This window comes from Ischnura elegans, chromosome 8 (assembly GCF_921293095.1).
Source record: "Ischnura elegans chromosome 8, ioIscEleg1.1, whole genome shotgun sequence".
Taxonomy (NCBI): Eukaryota; Metazoa; Arthropoda; class Insecta; order Odonata; family Coenagrionidae; genus Ischnura; species Ischnura elegans.
The window spans coordinates 105,273,805-105,279,996 of record NC_060253.1 but is presented as its reverse complement, the minus strand read 5'-3'; positions in this window follow the sequence as shown (position 1 = coordinate 105,279,996).

Sequence of the window (6,192 nt, the reverse complement as noted above, 5' to 3'; positions counted from 1 at the left end):
ACATGCGAGATATTTCAAATGCCCATGGCAGGGGGTGCTATTTCACTAGCTTTCGATACGTAATATTCTATGTCAAGTACCTATAGAGAAGGCTAGTGGAAATCATCGTTGAATGGGGTCGTTTGCTCGAACCCGAATGCTTCATTAAGACAATTCCACAGATGGATTGAAAAGATGAAGTTAAAACGAATAAAAAAGGCATACTCATTCAGCCATTTTCCTGTAACTTGAAATTGATGATATGCAAAAGTTCACGACCACTTTTCCTAAGTTCGTGACGTCATTGACGTTGCGGTTCATTAGCTTGTTCAAATAGATATTAACTTTGTCGGAAAGAATCGCTCATTAGAGTGCTGTTAATGACTCCGAACTACTTGATAAACATCTGCTAGGTCGAGAAAGAGCGGGGAAGCGGGGAGCAGCTCGGCAAGAGTCAGTGACGTATTGAAATTTTCATCGAAAGGGTTAATATCGTCGATATTACGCCGCTAAATATCCCGAGAATCTCGATGGATCGAAAAACGGAAAAATGCGGGTGTATTTATTTGTCAAACTCTCTCGCAATCGACAATGATAAAAAAAATGGTGGGCGAGCCCATTTAGCGAGTGAAATACGGATTACGAAACAGTGGCATCAATCCCGCAGCTCAAGTTATAAGTTAATAAATAAATGCTTCTCAATATATACTATAATTCCCGAACTAATATCTTAGTACCTATTCCAGTCAAATTTTATGGAGTAAATGAAAAGGCACTGAAGCTCCTCTCGTGTATAAACATGTACACATTACTTGATTATATCTAGTGGGATAATGCATTTGACTGAAGCAAGTTTTGCTATAATATTTCTTATTGATAATTATTATTATTTCTAACTTGTATGCTTTCGAAAAATGCAGGAATTAGAATTGCTGCAGTACCCGAAATGCTAATTTGTCATTGGCTTTCATTTTATTTCTTCTTATGCCAGGGCCGGCCTTAGGGCGGGGCGACCGCCCCGGGCCCCGCGTTCGTGAAAAAAAATTAAAATATACGATATTTTTGAAAACGCAATTTCAACCATTACTGTATTGTTAAGTCCGTGCTAGACAAAAATTAATATTATGAAAAAGGAATAATAATGCAGTAAGTTTTATTGTCCATTTGCGTTTCTCAGTACAGTACTGTGTCGTGTGAGTGATAACAACGAGTGAGAGAACTTAACAGACGGCGTAATTACGAAGTCTGAATTTGGGAGGGGAACACATACTTATAGCCAGAGAGTGGTAGGGATTCAAAATGCTCGAGTTTGTAGACGGGGTATAGAGTTTAACATTTTAAGTGAAGGGCCCCGCACTGAAGGTTCGCCCCTAGCCCCGCACCTGCTAGGGCCGGCCCTGTCTTATGCTTTGGATCAAGATGTTAATTTTTTTACCTTTGCGATTAATTTGAGATTCAACGATTACCATGATTAACTGCCTGGGTATTTATAAATTACTCTAATTTTAGATATTTGTCATTTGGCAACAACCCTTTTAATTGAAAAAAACGGTGGTGAAATTTTGCTTTTACCCACTTTGTTGTGATGGGTCATTTTATTAACACGGTCGTGGCTAAGATGCCCACATCCAAGGCTCGATGCGATCAATAAAGATTTGCCATGGCCAAATTTATTAATGCCTACGTCTCCTCTAAAATGACGCAAATCTCACTCCTCTGGCAGCCACCCTTATAGCTGTTTAGGTCTCACACGATATGGAATAATGCACCCTCATGGAGGCTCTTACCTTTTGGACTGACTACCGGTAGCATAGGGTGGCCTGAACGAGAAAGAAATATTAAACAATATCGACTAGCTAAATGTTTCCGAAAAGATATCGTTATTGGATTCATAGCAATAAACTCGATAATTAGGTGGCAGTCCGAACAGTGATTTCCGATCAAAGCGCAACATACCATTCGCATTGACCTCTGATAATACGCAGGAGAGTAACAATACGAAACTTCACTTAACTTTTGAGAAGCACCCCCACCTTTGGAGAAACGGTTATTGGCTGATTCTGGTGATAAAATTGTTTGAGTCTCAGGGACGAATATCTCACAAGTTGCCATTTCAATTGAAAATTTTATTTATATAACATTTAACGGTCAATAAGGAGAGGTATCAGAACTTTGAATAAATTTGTTTTTCATTTTTTTCCTTTTTCCATGATAATAGCGATATATATACATATGTATGAGATTTAGGCGTGTTCTAGACTGCAATTTCCTTTTAATATTACTGACTGCAAAGCCACCTTGAGTTCACCGTTTACATTCACTGTGAGGATATTGATAAATAATAATTTACTGGCGACAAATGCTTGAAGCTGATTGCGCATTAAGACAATCCAAAATTTATTGAAAGCTCTCTTAAATTGAAATTAAAGCATCCGTGGAAAATTGTCAAGTACTTCTTATTTATTAATTAATTAGAATTTCAACACATTAAGCCTGAAATTCTATTTTACCGCACAAATTCGCATTTTCCTGTCATTATTTTTATTTTGAGGTTTATTTTTGACCGCGTACCTGTTCCTGTGATCGAGATTATAATGTACATCGACATAATACCGTGCGAGCCACCTCTAGGGCGTTTGGCAGGGGGTGATCAATCACCAGCATGCAGCATACTATTGGACTCCCACATGCACACCTTAAGGTCCAAAAAGCGTCACGTATACTAACAAATTATACTACTATATGCTGTTAGAAATAATAATAAAGAATTAAGAAACATGAATTAAGTTTTGCATAGGTTAGTTGGCTATACTACAACTCATAACACAACAAACTACAAGTCATGCAATCTATTTATGAGTTCTATCGCTGCCGTTATCATCTTTTATTGATCGTGGGAAAAAAGACATTCTGAACCTGTCTGTCCTACAATCTATTTCTCTTATTTTATTTATATGATCTGATCTTCCGTAGTATGTTGGCGTCCGTAAGGTATGGTTAACTTCGTCAGAAAAGACACTACTCTTGAATTTATCTAAAAGGTTTAGTCTATTTTTCAATCTACGGTCCGACAGAGATTCCCATCCGAGTTTATCTAAGAGGTCAGTTACACTAACAAGACTATCGTAACGACCTTTCTCATACCTGGCAGCTCTTCTTTGCACGCGTTCTAACTCTGTTCTTAAGCCTTTTTCATGAGGGTCCCAAACACAGGCAGCGTATTCTAAGTGTGGTCCAACGAGGGAAAGTAGCTAATTTCTCTCAATTTGTCGTCGTACTTTCCTAATATTCTTTAAACAAAACCCATTTTACGATTAGCTTCACCGGTTATTTCTCAAATGTGTTTATTCCACGATAGATTATTATTGAGTAAATATAATATCATGGCGAACAATAACTGAAAATTCTGTGATGTACAACACGAATTCATTGGCAAATAATGCTACCTTTTTGTCTACATTTCTTTACAATACTATGTACAGTTCAATGTAGGTGCACACTCGGGTATTTGTGAGGATATTCTCTATAGGAAATGAGCGCGCCCGCGGCGTGTCGTGGGCAAAGGCATCTCACTATCCGGAATAACTTTCCATTCGTTTCCATGCGTCTCTCGTGGAGGCACTGATTTCGGCCGAGTGCATGGTTAAAATATCTGGCTGAGCTGAGCTGCCCTGCCGAGCCGAAGGTCGCGGGTTCGGTTGCCGTCGGGGCAGGTTTGTCGCGTTCAAGGGGCCGGTGCTTGTCACGACGAACGATTTCTTTGGGAGATAAAATCATTCATGCAAGAATCCATCGGAGGTCGAATGTGATTTATGTGTCTTTACTGCCCAGAGTGTGGCTTATAAGTATAATAGCATTTTGGATGTAAAATTCTGATAAAATATCACTGTTACTGCAGTTGAACATGATATCATGAAGATATAATAACTGAAAATTCTATGATGTATAACACGAATGCATTGGCAAATTATGCTACCTTTTTGTATAAGTTCAAAAGATTCAGGCATCAATTGGTGGAAGTTAGACATATTTGAATAAAGACAAGATCGTAGCACTTTTCCACAAGAACAAGAATTTTTGTGGAAAAGTGCTACGTTATTTTATTTATTTAAAACTACCTTTTTGTCCGCATGTGTTTACAATACTATGTAGAGTTCGAATTTCTAAGAGTGAAATTTGACTGGGAATATTAACATTATTGGGGAGATGGAAAGAGAAAGGTTTTTTGTAGTCTAATAAAGTTTTGATAAAATTTTATCTACTTAAAAAATTAAATATCTTTTGACGGCTGGCGGGAAGCAGAAAAAGCGTAAAATATTATTGAAAACCGCATTGAAATCACAGTGCAATAAAATGCCGTCCTCTTACCTATCTTTGTTTTATGCTTCTTCACACATTGCGTTGGTTGGGTCTAGTCACGTTACCTCCATTTATTATGGCAGAAATTGCAGTAAGAGAAATTCAGCTTAAGGGCTCATGCTAAGAAATGATAATGAATTGGAAAAAGGTGTAATACATTGTACCAATTGTTTTCCTATGGCAAGGTTGGTTATTTCAACGTCGATAATTGAATTACGTGCATCATAATACTACGTACCTAAAAATACAGCGTAGGCCTAATTTTTTTTCATAAATGCCTTTACAATTTATGCATTGAATGAAAAGGGCGAATTCGAGGGCGGACCCAGGATTTTTTCTTGGGAGGGCACAAGGGACAGACAGGAAAACGGTCTTCTCATAATATTTCAGAATATAAAAAATGTACAACTATTACAGTACGAAATATATACTCTTTATTTAAATATGAAAGTTATTAACATGAATAGGATTCATATAAAATTTATTTTATTATTATTTATTATTATTACATTAATTGTTACAAGTCGACCATGAAGTCGGGTGGTAAATTAAATTCAGGAAGTACATTAAGACAAAAATATAAAATGCGAAGTAGCAGCTTGGTTGATAGGTTACATCACACATAAAAATATACATAAACCAAAATACAAAACAAAATACTAAGCACAAAAAAATTTTTAAAGCCCTAAAAATACCATTTCTTACACAATACATGTTCCCATGTACATAGCACCAAATCAGCAAAAAACAATACATGACTACATTTACATTGCCCTCAACATCCATTTTTATACAATAATCTACGAAGACCAAAGTAAAAAAAACAAGAAACACCAAATTCAAAAAATATACGTTTATAAAGCCCTCAAAATTCAATTTTATTCATCCTAATGATAAATAAAGTGGCGTTAGTTGGGAAGGGCTCAATAAAAATTTCCTCCGGTACACCATTCCAATCCTCTCTCCTCCGATGTAGGAAGAAAAATTTTAGTCTATTTGACAGCTGCCTTGGAGCCTTAATCTTATAATTATGATCCCTCCTCGCCAGATAACTTGGTCCTTTTAACCGCTTTGTTAGGTCCCTCCACGCAGGATCACCACTGCAAGCTTTAAATATACACTTCAAGCGTGCTTTCTTCCTCCTTGACTCTAAAGATTTCCAGCCCAGCGTTTTTAACATCTCCGTGACGCTTCCATCCTTCTGAAATTTCCCAAAACAAATGTAGCTGCTAATCGCTGAACTTTTGTTAGTTGCTTGATCTCCCGATTCAGATGAGGATCCCAAACTGACGTATTCTAGAATAGGCCTAACAAATGTTTCATACGCGAATTCCTCTGTGTTTTTACAGCCTTTTCCGAGGGTCCTCATCAAAAAATGTAATACCCTGAAAGCTTTGGTCGCAGTTTTTTCGATATGTGGTCTCCATTGCAAATCCCAGCTTAATGTCACTCCTAGGTAATTGCAACTTTTGGTTTCTGACAGTAACTCACCTATAATATGGTAATCATATTGTACACAACTCCTACCTTTCCGAAATCTACTTAGATTAGTATTGCTGGCATTGATGACCTTTTATCCAAAGTATTTAGTCATTTTGTAAGCTAATACAATCATCTACTTGGTCTATGACTCTAAAAATAATGCATTCATCTGCAAAAATTCTAATTGGGCTCTTTATATTCCCACTAATATCATTTACGTAGATAATAAATATCAAAGGACCTAACACACTTCCTTGTGGTACCCCTGAAGTGGCAGTGAATTCATCGGAAAAAATATCGCCGACTCTAAGACGTTGTGATCTATCTAAGGTAAAGGAATTTATCCATTTTAAGACCCTACCATCCAAGCCG